Genomic DNA, 14,666 nt, shown 5'->3' with positions numbered 1-14,666 from the left:
TTAGGTTGTTTCCACATCTTGGCTTCTATAAATAATGCTGCAGTGACCAGTCACCATTAAATTCTTTGTCTTCATTTTTTTTTGGCTGCATCCACGGCACGTTCCCAGGCTAGGCATCAAAACTGGACCTCAGCAGTGACCATGCTCGGTCCTTAATCTGTTAAGCCACCAGGGAACTCCCACCATGAAGTTCTAAACTGCTTCAGTTCTCAGCTGTCCAACCTGACTTAGTCCAATATCACACTGGATCTTTTTTTTTTTTTTGCCTTTTGCCTTTTGCCTTTTGCCTTTTCTGGGTCCACTCCTGCAGCATATGGAGGTTCCCAGGCTAGGGGTTGAATCGGAGCTACAGCTGCCAGCCTACGCCAGAGCCACAGCAACCAGGATCCGAGCCACGTCTGCAACCTACACCACAGCTCACGGCAACGCCGGATCATTAACCCACTGAGCAAGGGCAGGGATCGAACCCGCAACCTCATGGTTCCTAATCGGATTCATCAACCACTGCGCCACGACGGGAACGCCCCCTTTAACTGTTCTGAAGGGATGATGTCACAAAAACTCTTCACAAGCAAAAGAACTAGCCCACTTGCGATGTGGGTACTATTTAGTTCTCATTTTCAAGTCTTTATTTATATCTGAAAGCAGCCGTTTCACACATTCACTGTCCACCCCCTGCTTCCATGTCAAAGGTCTGTCTAGTTCTTGCCGTTGACCAGGATGGCGGGACGTGTCCCTCTCCTTGCTCCCTTCACAGCAGTGACTCTTCCGGTTGGGTTTTCATCCCAGGCAACTGTCCTCAGCTCTTGCTTGCAGGCCCCGCTGTCTCAGTTTCAATCTTATCGGGAGAGAGACACCACACAGGAATTCAAACAGGAAAAATATAAGATAAAGAATTACTATAGCAGAGGCAGGAGTAATAAGGGACAGGCTATTAGGAAATAAAGGGAACTCTAAAAAAAATATGGGAATAGCAGATATGAGGTGTGGCCACAACCCCTGGGGCTGAGATAGAGCCCCCAAAGGAAGCCACCCCCGCAAGCCCCGCAACCCCTCGTTGTGATCAGACCTTACTGGGAGAGTTCCTGGAAATTCAGCATCTTTCAAAACCTGGTACATTTAATGATTCAGGATTTAAAAACTACTTTTATTGGAGTTCTCTTCGTGGCTCAGTGATTAACGAATACAACTAGAAACCATGAGGTTTCGGGTTCAATCCCTGGCTTAGTGGGTTAAGGATCTGGTGTTGCCATGAGCTGTGGTGTAGGTCGCAGGTGTAGTTCGGATCCTGTGTTGCTGTGACTCTGGCATAGGCTGGAGGCTAGAGCTCCGATGGGACCCCTAGTCTGGGAATCTCCATATGCTGATGGTGCATCCCTAGAAAAGGACAAAAGGACAAAAAATAAAAATAAAAACTACGTTTATTGATATTACCAAATGTCTGATCTCATCAGAAAAGTTTTGTTTTGTTTTGGCTGAGCCCTCAGCATATGGAAGTTCTTGGGCCACGAAACCAAGAAGTTCTTAGGCCAACTAACACTAACCCTAACCCTAACCCTGTACCATAGCAGCGACCCCAGCTGCTGCAGTGACAGTGCTGGATCCTTAGCCTGATGCACTACAAGGGAGCTCACCAAAATTCTAGTTTTTGCTCCAAAGCTCATTTTTTTTTTCATTGGCAACTAATGCTGTCTGTTGTTTTCCTTGAAGTGGAGGTTCACTGCATTTATTGTCAAGACAAGCTCTGCCAATACCAATGTGTGAATGACCACTGGTCTTCCATCGGTAATGGTTTCAAGGAATACTGGTGTTCCACGGAGATGGGGCAGTTCCGCTCACAGCATGACCAGTGGCATGAGTGGTTTTCCTTGAGACAACCATTGCACTATGGCATGCAACAGAAGATGTGCCTTTAAGGGTTTTTTTTTTTGCCTCACCTGTGGAATGTGGAAGTTTCCAGGCTAGGGGTAGAATCAGAGCTGCATCTGTGACTTACGCCACAGTTCACGGCAATGCCAGATCCTTAACCCACTGAGCGAGGCCAGAGATCGAACCCAAATCCTTATGGGTACTAGTTGGGTTCTTTTTTTTTTTTTTTTTTTTGGCATTTCTTGGGCCACTCCCACAGCATATGGAGGTTCCCAGGCTAGGGGTCTAATCGGAGCTATAGCCACCGGCCTACGCCAGAGCCACAGCAACGCGGGATCCGAGCCGCGTCTGCAACCTACACCACAGCTCACGGCAACGCCGGATCATTAACCCACTGAGCAAGGGCAGGGATCGAACCCGCAACCTCATGGTTCCTAGTCGGATTCGTTAACCACTGCACCACGACGGGAACTCCTCGTTGGGTTCTTAATCTGATGAGCCACAACAGGAACTCGTCATCATTTTTCCTTAAGACAAGTTATCTAACCTCTCAGAACCCCAGTATCCTTATCACGGTAACCACCAATAGAAGTGTGGTCAGGATTAAATGAGATAATGATGCCTGCAAAGCATTTCGCACAGGCCCTGGCATGTGGTAAGCACTTGATGAGACATTCGTTATGATTTAAGTTTCTATTATGTGATTTGCCCAAGGTCCTACTCCAAATTTTTGGTGGAATTTGAATCCCCTTCTTTTTAAGTTGTTTTTACCTGTTCGGAACAACTTGTGCCGTATTTCATACTGTAATTGTCATGTTGAGATTCTCTTTAATTACATCTTTAGGTAGGAGGAAGTCAGTCACCTAATGCTCATTTGTGATGCTTGTTAGAATAGGAGGCTTGGGGATTTTTGCCAATGACTACATCCACCCATTATCTCCAAACTGTTATATCTTATCCTAACATTTGAGTGATACAGCTTTTTTCCCAGGGCTCTAGCCTCTTAGAACACATGAGCTCCACTTTCAAAGAGGTTATCTCTGGGGAGCTCCTGTCATGGCTTAGTGGTACCAAACCTGACTGGTATCCATGAGGATTCGGGTTCAATCCCTGCCCTTGCTCCGTGGGTTGGGGATCTGGCGTTGCCCTGAGCTGTGGGTGTAGGTCACAGACATGGCTCAGATCTGGCATTGCTTTGGCTGTTGTGTAGTCCAGCAGCTGCAGCTCCGATCTGGACCCTGGCCTGGGAAATTTTACATGCAGTTGGTGTGGCCCTAAAAAGGCAAAGAAAAGCCACTTTGGACTTCCCTCGTGGGACAGCTGGTTCAGAATCTGGTGTTGTCACTGCAGTGCCTTGGGGTTCAGTCCCTGGCCTAGGAACTTCCAGAGGCTGCAGAGTTGTGGCCAAAAAAAAAAGCAACTCAAGTGGTTTTTTGGTTTTTGGTTCTGTTTTCAGCTCACAGAAAAGTCATCCAGAGAGGAACTGGTGACAGATTAGAGGGACATAAGAATAATGAAGCCCTAGAAAAAGGCACTTGGGATAGAATGGGATTGGCAGTTGGCTCTGCAGGACACTTGGGCCAGGCCAGTCATTTTGTTGATCTTGCGGTAATGCAAGCCTGTGTGTTACGCCACAGTATGTACTGCGAGCAGTGCTTCGTGACCTTTTTACACACTAGGACTCACATCGAAGATGCCACTGGTAGGGCACCCTGGGAGAAGCAAATGATGCTGTTAGGGCCACAGGCGACCACCCGTGGGTTCTGGCTGCCCCAGAGCCGGGGTGGGGGGGAGGATCCATGTCCTGGAACACAGATGCCATGTGCCATTTGAGTGCCCCACCTATTTGGACAGCAGTTCCTGACACAAGCAGTTAGCTGAGGAACAGGAAATGGGCCCAGCTTGGCCTGAGCAGCTCTGAGCAGCTCCACCATCATGCTGGCCTGGTGACCTCAGAGCCTAGTAGGGGCCACCAATGCCATTCTGGCTCCTGACTGAAACCCACAGCTGCAGAGGTGAAGATCATGACAAAGCAGTTTGAGAGACTGGAAATGATGGCAATCGCTCTGTGCCAGCTATTTTTCTGAGCACTTTACTTGTGTGAATTTACTGACACAAGAACCTGATGAGATAGGTGTTGTTATTATTTCCATTTTGCAGAAGAGGAAACTGAGGTACAGAGGGGAAGTTCCTGGCCCGTGATCACACAGCTTAGTGGAGGAAGGAACTGGGGTCCACCTCCAGATTGCTCCAGAGTCTGTCCTCTCAACCACCAAGTGTCACCATCTCTCCAGCAGTAGATTCCAAATGAAAATGCAAATTGTGGCACAATATATATTTATAGAGTGTATTTCCCACTCGCATTAAAAAAAGAGGCTCCTGAAAAAGTATGTATATATGTATGTGTAACTTGGTCCCCAGGCTGTACAGCGGAACAAATTAAAAAAAAAAAAAAAGACAAATATTAAAAAAAAAAGAGGCTCCTGATGCAGAATATGTAAAGAACATTCTGGAAGGACATTTGTGAAATTAAGTATAGTCATCTCTATACGTAGGAACTGATGAAGAGGAGGTGTTTCGATTTTTTTACATCCTTCCTCTCTGTAACTTCTTGCCACAAGCATGCCATACCTGTGTAGTTTTGTAGTATGTTTGAAAGAGATATGGTATCCCTAGAACCGTTTCTTAGGAAAACATCAGCAAATAGAACTCTTGGGCAACAGGAAATAGAGAAGTTGTGTCTAAGGGGAAGCGGGATAAGAAGAGGATGCAGAAGTAGCTAGTAACATAGACCCTGATGGATTTCCAACATGAAGTAAGAAATGTACAGCACATCTTGACCTGCTGCTTCTCTCTTCCCAAGGCCCAGGGAGTGGGGGTGGGGGTGGGAGAGAATAAGGGATCTGCAATTGTCCAAAAGTGTAGCCCTTCTGTGGGGGTGGAGAGGGTGGGAGCATCAAAGAAATGCAACCAGGGTCAGTAGCTGCCTCCATCATGCTGCCTCTGCAGACACTCAGGTGCCCCAGGTACCAGCTGAGACTCCATCTGCTCCCTGGGCTGATGGGGCGTGGCTCCCACCTCCCCATCAGCTGGTTAGAAACTAAGTGGGAGGAAACGAACACAAAAGTCCACCCTTAGACTGTGGGTTCAATTGAAAAAATGGGCTAGGAGTTTCCTGGTGGCTTAACAGTTAGGGATCCAGCGTTGTCACTTCTGCATAGGTTCGATCCCTGGCCCAGGGAACTGGCATGTGCCCTAGTGCAGCCAAAATGAAAAAAATAGAAAGAGAATGGGCTAATGTTCTAAAGATGGATGAACTCCAACAGCCTGGCTTTAGATGGCTTCATAACCAATGCAAACAACACATCTGCCCAGAAATTTCCCTGTTTCCTTTAGAGGGAGTTCCCTCTAGCATTTGTTCCATCCAGCACCATTTTGACTCCCAATGCACTTTTCAAAATAGACTTTTTGAAAAGTCTAGAGCAGTTTTAGGTTTACAGCAGAATAGAGCAGAAAGTACGAGAATGCCCAGGTATCTTCTAATGCTACACAGGCACAGCCTCCCCACTGAGGAATTTGGGACCACAGTGGTGCATTTGTTACAACAGATGAACCTACATCAATGCATCATTATCACTCCAAGTCTACAGTTTTAGCACATTAGGGTTCACTTTTGGTGTCATACAATCTTTGAGTTTTTCTAAATGTATGACATGTACCCACCATTATGGTAACGCACAGAACGGTGTCACTGTCTTAAAAATCCCCCGGAAACCACAGTAAACATCTTTTTCCTGTCTCCGTACATTTTTGCTTTATCCGGACTATCATCTAGTTGGACTCAGATAATATGCAGCCTTTTCAGAGTGACTTCTTTCACTTAGCACACATTTAAGTTTCCTCCATGTCTTGACTCGATAGCTCATTTCTCTTTAGCACTGAATAATATTCCAGAGTCTGAAGGCATCAAAATTTATTAACCCATTCACCTACTGGAGGACATCTTGATTGTTCCAAGTTATGGCAATTACGAATAAATACCTGTATGCAGGTTTTTGCGTGAACATGAATTTTCAAGTCCTTTGTGTAAATACCAGTGAACAGGATTGCCGAATTGTATGGTAAGCGTTCAGTGAGAAACTGCCAACTGTCTTCCAAAGTAGCTGTACCATTTCTGCATTTCCATTGGCAGTGAAGGAGCATTCCTACTGGACGTTGTCAGGGACCTAGATTTTGGCCATTCTAATTGATGTAGACTGGTAACTCATTGCTTTAATTTGCATCTCCCTGAAGATAGATCATAGGGTGTGCCTTTCCATATGCCTATTTGCCATCTGTGTGTCTTCTTTGGTAAAGTGCTTGTTCAGCCCTTTTGCCTCCTCCCCCCTGCCTTTTCCTTTTTAGGGCTGAACCTGCAGCATATGTAAGTTCCCAGGCCAGGGGCTGAATTGGAGCTACAGCTGCAGGCCTATGTCACAGCCAGATCTGAGCCACATCTGTGACCTACGCTGCAGCGTACAGCAATGCTGGATCTTTAACCCACTGAGTGAGGCCAGGATTGAACCTGCATCCTCGTCAACCCTATGTCAGGTTCTTCACTCACTGAGCCACAGTGGGAACTGCAACTTGTGCTCATTTTTTATTTGGGTTGTTTGTTTTCTTTCTTACTTACTTTTTTTTTTTAAGTTGCAGTTTTTATTTTTATTTATTTATTCATTTATTTTTTTGCTTTTTAGGGCCATACCCAAGGCATATGAATGTTCCCAGGCTAGGAGTTGAATTGGAGCTGCAACTGCCAGCCTACACCACAGCCACAGCAAAGCAGGATCAGAGCTGCATCTGCGACATACACCACAGCTGACAGCAATGCCCATCCTTTAACCACTGAGCAAGGCCAGGGATCAAACCTGCATTGTCATGGATCCTAGTCAGGTTCATTACCACTGAGCCACCGTGAGAACTCCTGTTTGTTTTCTTATTGTTGCATTTCAAGAGGTCTTTGTACATTTTGAGTAACAGTCCTTCGTCAGCTATGTGTTTTATCAATATTTTCTCCCACTCTGTGGCTTGACTTCTTAGTCTCTTGATACTAATCCATTTTTAGGATTAGAAGATGGAGAGAAAAAATGGAAAGAAAAAAAAAGAATAGGAGACAGGATGGGGCCGGATTATCCAAATGGTGGACTAGGCCTAAGTTTAGGGCCTCAGTACAAAGGAGCATCAGACACGTGAGAAACAAAAAGTTCTGAAAGAAACTGATGTCAAAAAAGACATAATAGGGGAGTTCCCATCGTGGCTCAGTGGTTAACGAATCTGACTAGGAACCATGAGTTTTCGGGTTCAATCCCTGGCCTTGCTCAGTGGGTTAAGGATCCGGTGTTGCCATGAGCTGTGGTGTAGGTTGCAGATGTGGCTTGGATCCCATGTTGCTGTGGCTGTGGTGTAGGCCCAAGGCTGTAGCTACGATTTGAGGCCTAGCCTGGGAAAGTTCATAGGTATGTCCCTAAAAAAGCAAAAAAAAAAAAAAAGACATGATAATGTCATGTCCACCTCTGGACAGAAAGAGTAATTGGTTCAAGATTTCCTCCCCCTGAACAACAAAAGAACTGAACAAATATGTAACGCAATTTTTTTTTTGTCTTTTTGCTATTTCTTGGGCCGCTCTCACGGCATATGGAGGTTCCCAGGCTAGGGGTCAAATCGGAGCTGTAGCCTCCGGCCTACACCAGAGCCACAGCAACACGGGATCCGAGCCGTATCTGCAACCTACACCACAGCTCACAGCAATGCTGGATTGTTAACCCACTGAGCAAGGGCAGGGACCGAACCCACAACCTCATGGTTCCTAGTCGGATTCGTTAACCCCTGCGCCACGACGGGAACTCCAACGCAAAATTTTTTTGCAAGCAAAAAGTGGGTTGTTGCGGGCATATGACCCTGGAGAGATGGGAAACACGTGAGGTATGCTTCACGATTACTGCAGATTTCTGCTGTGATGCAGGGATGTGGGTCCTAAGTGCAAAAGCATCTTGCGGAGTTGGGGGCAGGTGGGGGGGGGCAGGGATGGGGTTAGTGAGCAGTAGCTTCGAGAGAGGCCGCTGAGAACTGGGGGCAGGTTCCTGAAGAGGAGGAAGCTACGCAGGAATTCACTGAGGTCCTTGACAGAGGGCTAGGTGGCAGAGTGCAAAGCGAGGCTCTGTGAGACCAAGCAGAGCTAATCAGTTGGAATGTGGAGAGCCGAAAGTTGATCCCAAAGGCTGTGCAGTTCTGAGTGATATGGGTTTCTGGCCCAGCCAGAGTACAGAGAGTTGTGTGAGCACCTTGGGCTTTGGGGTGAGACTCCAGAAAAGATAAGATTTAGGAATCAAGAAGGTGTCCTATTTTTTTATTTTTATTTTTTATTTTTTAGGGTCGCACCTGCACCATGGCGAAGTTCCCAGGCTAGGGGTCTAAGCTGGAGCTGCAGCTGCTGGCCTATACCACAGCCACAGCCATACCAGATCTGAGCTGCCTCTGTGACCTACACCACAGTTCACAGCAATTGCTGGATCCTTAACCCACTGAGCAAGGCCAGGGATCAAATTCGAGTCCTTATGGATACGAGTTGAGTTCATTACTGCTGAGCCATAGTAGGAGCTCCAGAATATGCCCTAGTTTAAGAGCTGAGCCCTAAGAGTAGAATCAAAACTAAAATACAGTCACTCTAATAGAAAATAAAACTAATGCTGACATGGCCACAAGGATATGTCTGTAATTTAACTGCCTACCAAAACAAAAATCAATACCCTTCAAAGGCAGACAGTATAATCCAGACTTCTCAAAATATATCACCCATAATGTCCAGCATAATTTTTTTATTGTGAAAAAGTAGGGAGATTTTATTTTTTATTTTTATTTTATTTTTTGTCTTTTGTCTTTTTAGGGGCACAGCTGTGGCCTATGGATGTTCCCAGGATAGGGGTCTAATCAGAGCTGTTGCTCCCGGCCTATGCCAGAGACACGGCAGTGCCAGATCCATGCCATGTCTGCGACCTACACTACAGCTTATGGCAACGCCGGATCCTTAACCTACAAGTAGGGAGATGTGATCCCTGATTAAGAACAATAAACAACCAAAAATCAATAGAACAAGACTCCAAGTTCACCCAAATGTTGGCATTACAGACAAGGAAGTGAAATAACTATTATAAATATTTTATGGACTTAAAGGAAAATATAGTATGAGTACAGGGATGGTAAATTTCAGAAAAGCAATGGAAACTATAAAACAAAAAACGGAGTTCCCTCTTGGCCCGGTGGGGTAAGGACCTGGTGTTGTCACTGCCGTGGCTCAGATTGCAGCTCTGGTGCAAGTTCAGGCCCTTGAACTTCTTCATGTTGTAGGCATAGCCAAAAAATTTTTTAAAAATAAAAAATAAAAAATAAAAATGAAAATAAAAGATGAAAAATTTTTAAAAAGAACTAAGTGGAAATTGTGGAATGGAAACATAAAATATTTGAAAATAAAATTTAACTGTAGGGGATTGAGAACAAATTAGAAACTTCAGAAGAAATGATTAGCAAACCTGAAATCAGATCAATAGAAATTACCTACGTAAAGAAGAGAAAATAAGAATTAGGAGTTCCCGTCGTGGCGCAGTGGTCAATGAATCCGACCAGGAACCATGAGGTTGCAACCATGTGTGCTCAGTGGGTTAAGGATCCGGCGTTGCCGTGAGCTGTGGTATAGGTTGCAGACACGGCTCAGATCCTGTGTTGCTGTGGCTGTGGTGTAGGCTGGTGGCTACAGCTCCGATTAGACCCCTAGCCTGGGAACCTCCATATGCCACGGGTGTGGCCCTAAAGAGGAAAAAAAAGAGAGAGAGAGAGAGAGAGAATCTCAAAACCCAGCAGCAGAAATAAAATACATTACATAGGGAGTTCTGGCTGTGGTGTAATGGGATTGGCAGTGTTTTGGGAGCGATGGGACGCAGGTTCGATCTCCGGCCTGGCACAGAGGATTAAGGATCTGGTGTTGCCACAGCTGCATCATAGGTCACAGACACTGCTCGATCTGGCATTGCTGTGAGCTGTGGTATAGGCTGGAAGTTGCAGCTCTGATTAGACCCCTGGTCTGGAAACTTCTATATGCCATGGGCGTGGCCCTAAAAAGACAACAACAAAAAAAGATGAAATAAAGACCTTTTCAAATAAACAAAGGCTGAAAGAATTCATTTCGGGCAGATCTGTACTACAGGATATGCTGATGAAAATTTGCAGCTGTAGGAAGGATGAAGAGTACTGGAAATGGTAAATATCTGGAGAATATAACTCTCTTTTTATGTATAACTGTATTATTATTATTATTATTATTTGCTTTTTAGGACCACACTTGCGGCATATGGAGGTTCCCTGCTAGGAGTCTAACTGGAGCTGCCACAGCCACAGCAACACGGGATCCGAGCAGAGTCTTTGACCTACACCACACGGCAACACTGGATCCCTAACCCACTGAGCAAGGCCAGGGATCAAAACTTCAACCTGGTAGTTCCTAGTCAGATTTGTTTCCACTGAGCCATGACAGGAACTCTGAGTTTTGATTTTTTAACCGTGAGGCATTTACAGGAATTGACTCTGGCTTAGGTTTTGGCGTGCTTACATTGGATGCCAGAGCATTAGAGTCATTTAGGCTAATGACTGCCTTGTTTAATGACTTTCACAGCCGTATGGGGTTTATGATGTATGCACATGTAAAATATATGCCAGCATTAGCAAAAGGGGTGGTAAATAAAGTTTTGTTTTGTTTTGTTTCTTTTTAGGGCCCCACCTGCAGCATCTGGAATTTCCCAGGCTAGGGGTCGAATCAGAACTGCAGCTGGGGCCTATGCCACAGCCACAGCAACACCAGATCCGAGTCTCATCATCTGCAACCTACGCCACAGCTTGCAGCAGCGCTAAATCCTTCACCCACTGGATCTTCAGCACAGAACTGAGGCCAGGGATTGAACCCACATCCTCAGGGATACTAGTCAGGTTCTTAACCTGCTAAGCCACAATAGGAACTCAAAGAGGTGGTAAATGAAGTTGTTTTTTTTTTTTTGCTTTTGTAAATGAAGTTTAAATGTAATAAGAGTGTCCTATTTTATATATTCAGTCTAAATACATTGTGGTAATTTAAGGATGCATTTTATAATCCCTAGAACAACCATCAGAAATATAATAAAAAGAAGTATGGACACGTGGCCCATAAGAGGAGATGAAAATGAAATGTATAGCCTACCTGATTAGTCCAAAGGAAGACTGGAAAAGACGGACATAGGAACAAAAATCAAAGAGACAATGAAAGAAAAAACAGATAGAGTTTTATTAGACCTAAAATTTATATGTTGAATACAAATGGACTAAACAGGAGTTCCCGTCGTGATGCAGTGGTTAGCGAATCCGACTAGGAACCATGAGGTTGCGGGTTTGATCCCTGGCCTCGATCCGTGGGTGAAGGATCCGGCATGGCCGTGAGCTGTGGTGTGGGTCGCAGACGTGGCTCGGATCCTGCGTTGCTGTGGCTCAGGTATAGGCTGGCAGCTACAGCTCTGATTCGACCCCTAGCCTGGGAACCTCCATATGCCACGGGAGCAGCCCAAGAAATGGCAAAAAGACAAAAAAAAAAAACCCACCAAAAAACAAAAAAAACCAAATGGACTAAACACTCTAATTAAAAGGCTAAGATTGTTAGACTGAATAAAAAAGCAAGACCCAACCATGTTCAGTCTAGAAGAGACACATTTTAAAAATAAAGGGAGTTCCCGTCGTGGCACAGTGGTTAATGAATCTGACTAGGAACCATGAGGTTGCGGGTTTGGTCCCTGCCCTTGCTCAGTGGGTTGAGGATCCGGCGTTGCCGTGAGCCGTGGTGTAAGTTGCAGACGCAGCTCAGATCCCGAGTTGCTGTGGCTCTGGCGTAGGCCGGTGGCTACAGCTCTGATTAGACCCCTAGCCTGGGAACCTCCATATGCCACAGGAGCGGCCCAAGAAATAGCAAAAAGACACACACACAAAAAAAAGACACGGAGAAATAGACAATTAAAAGGATAGGAAGCTAGATCATGCAAACCATAAAAAAATTAGTGTGACCATATTGCTACAGGACAAAGTAGATTTTAAGTGAAAGATTATTGTGAGAGATAAGGGGGGACTTTTAATAAGAAATATATCAAATCTGTGATGTGTGCGTACTTGTATTAATTTCCTAGGGTTGGAGTTCCCATCGCAGCTCAGTGGTTAATGAATCCAACTAGGAACCATGAAGTTGAGGGTTTGATCCCTGGCCTTGCTCAGTGGGTTAAGGATCTGGCATTGCTGTGAGCTGTGGTATGGGTTGCAGACTCGCCTCAGATCCCTCGTTACTGTGGCTGGGGTGTAGGCCAGGGGCTACAGCTCCGATTTGACCCCTAGCCTGGGAACCTCCATATGCTGAGGGAGCGGCCCAGGAAATGGCAAAAAGATAAAATAAATAAATAAATAAATAAATAAATTCCTAGGGTTGCTATAATTAAGCACCACAAACTAGGAGACTTAAAACAAAAATTTATTCTCTCACAGTTCTAGAGGCTAAAAGTCTGAAATCAAGGTGTCAGAGGGCCATGCTTCCTCTGGGACCTGCAGGAAAATCTTTCTTGCTTTTTCCTTGCTGCATCCAGCGCTGCAGGGAAACGGGGAATCCTGGAAGAGAAGAGGGACAGCGTGATATAAACAGAACACACAAGACTCTTACATGTAGAAAGTGGGGGACCAGGGGCACTCCGTTCCGTAGAACAGAGGCGCCTAGGCTTTAGCCCACATGATTTTTATTAAGGAAGGTGATGAGATTATTATTATTAAGGGGATTAAGAAAGGTGACAAGATTAGTGGGCAGAGAGAGGCATAGGCAATAACGAGATTCTCATCTTAGTAATAGCAAAGGGGGTAGCCTTAGGACATAGTGGAGCTGTTTATAGAATAACATGGTTAATGCATAAGTCCTTCACCTTGTCTTCGAAGGAGACTCTGTACTTAAAACTCTGAGTCCATAGATATTTGCCTTCTGCAGAGTTCTGCTGTTCCGTGGTCTCCAACATTTCCCAGCTTATAATGATTTTCCAGTGATCTTTGGTGTCCCTGGGCTTGCAGCTACAGCTCTGCCTTCGGTGTCATCTGTGTTTGTCTCCAGATGGCATTTTCCATGTTAATTGATTACAACAGCAAAGCTATTTTCAAATAGGGTCATATTTACAGATACCAGGGGTTAGGACTTGAACATATATTTTGGGAGGATACAATTCAGGGCATAATAGTGCCTAATAACAAAGCTTCATAATACTTGGGGAGGGGGCACAAATACAAAGTGAGAAGGAGACAAGCTCATTATCATATCGGAGATATTAACATCCTGTCAGTCTCAACCTATTTCAAAAGACAAACATCTTAGGTTGTAGAGTTGGCTCACATAGAATTGTGTTAGAAATCAATAACAGTAAGATATTCAGGAAAGTGTTAAATATTTGGAAATGAAGCCATCTCCTTATAAGTAATTACAAATAAATAACAAAGGAAATTAGAAAATATTTTGAGTGGGAGTTCCCATGGTGGTACGGTGGTTAACGAACCCGACTAGGAACCATGAGGTTGCGGGTTTCATCCCTGGCCTCGCTCAGTGGGTTAAGGATCCGGCATTGCCGTGAGCTGTGGTGTAGGTCGCAGACACGGCAGACACGGCTCGGATCCCGTGTTGCTGTGGCTCTGGTGTAGGCCAGAGGCTACGGCTCTGATTCGACCACTAGCCTGGGTGGGAATCTCCACATGCCGCGGAAGCAGCCCTAGAAAAGGCAAAAAAAAAAAAAAGAAAATATTTTGAGTGAAATGATAATGAAAACGCATATATCAAAACTCGTGGATGGAGTTCCTGGGTGGTGCAACAGGGTAAAGATCTGGCGTTGTCAGAGCTGTGGTGCAGATTCAGTCCCTGGCGCTGTAACTTCTGCAGGCCAAGGGAGATTGTCAATCTAGATTTATAGTTGTAAATACCTATATTAGAAAAGAAAAAAGTTTAACAGCAGCGATCCGATGTGCCAACTTAACGAATTTGAAAAAGAGCAAATTAAACCAAAAGTAAATAGAAGGAAATAAGAGACATGAGAAGAAATCAATGAAAGAAAGAGCAGAGAAGCCAAAAGTTGGATTTTTGGAAAAAATTAATAAAATCCATAAAATCTATTAGATGGCTTAAGAAAGAAGGAAAACCCATATTACTTACATCAGGAATGAAAGAGCGGTGATTACTACAGATTCTCCTGACATTACGCCTGTGTGTGACCCTGCCTGCAGAGATTGAAGGCCGATATGCCAGAGCCCAGGACCAGGGAAGAGGAAGGATGGGTTTTTTTTTAAAAAGAAAAGGCAGCGAATCTTTTACTGTTCCTACAGTTATTTTTTAAAGACCTGTCTTGATAAGACAGGCTTGCTCGCGGGAGCGGTGGGACGACTCGGGTCTGCACGAGTTTTCGGAAGGAAGGGATCAGATCCAGGCGCGTTTCGTGCTGCAGTCAGCTCTCTGACTGCTGGGATCCCGGGTTCTCCACGCAACGTGTCAGTTTTCTCATCCGCAGAGGGGCCGTAAGATCCCCCCTGGTGGTCCAGAGTCTCGTCTGAAACCCCGAGCCCAGCGTCCCGCACCCACACTCCGCGGGAGCCACCGGGATTCGAACGTCGCCACTCGGACCTCAGCGACCCCTGGACCCCGCCCGCCCCGGGACCCCATGGGGCCTGTTCCACCTCCGCGCTCA

The 14,666-nt window shown here is 45.4% G+C and overlaps 1 long non-coding RNA gene across 1 annotated transcript; it reads right to left on the bottom strand.

Annotated features, from left to right (window-relative positions):
* Nucleotides 1–12,441: 12,441 nt before the first annotated feature.
* Nucleotides 12,442–14,654, bottom strand: LOC125114107 (uncharacterized). Its single transcript, XR_007131698.1, has 3 exons — nt 14,138–14,654; nt 12,873–13,091; nt 12,442–12,567 (listed from the first exon to the last, which is right to left on the bottom strand). It is a non-coding gene; the product is annotated as an uncharacterized LOC125114107 (long non-coding RNA).
* Nucleotides 14,655–14,666: the final 12 nt, after the last annotated feature.

Source organism: Phacochoerus africanus, chromosome 14, assembly GCF_016906955.1.
Source record: "Phacochoerus africanus isolate WHEZ1 chromosome 14, ROS_Pafr_v1, whole genome shotgun sequence".
In the NCBI taxonomy this organism is placed as follows: Eukaryota; Metazoa; Chordata; class Mammalia; order Artiodactyla; family Suidae; genus Phacochoerus; species Phacochoerus africanus.
Note: the sequence above shows the minus strand (reverse complement) of the source record. Positions and strands in the feature narration are given on the sequence as shown.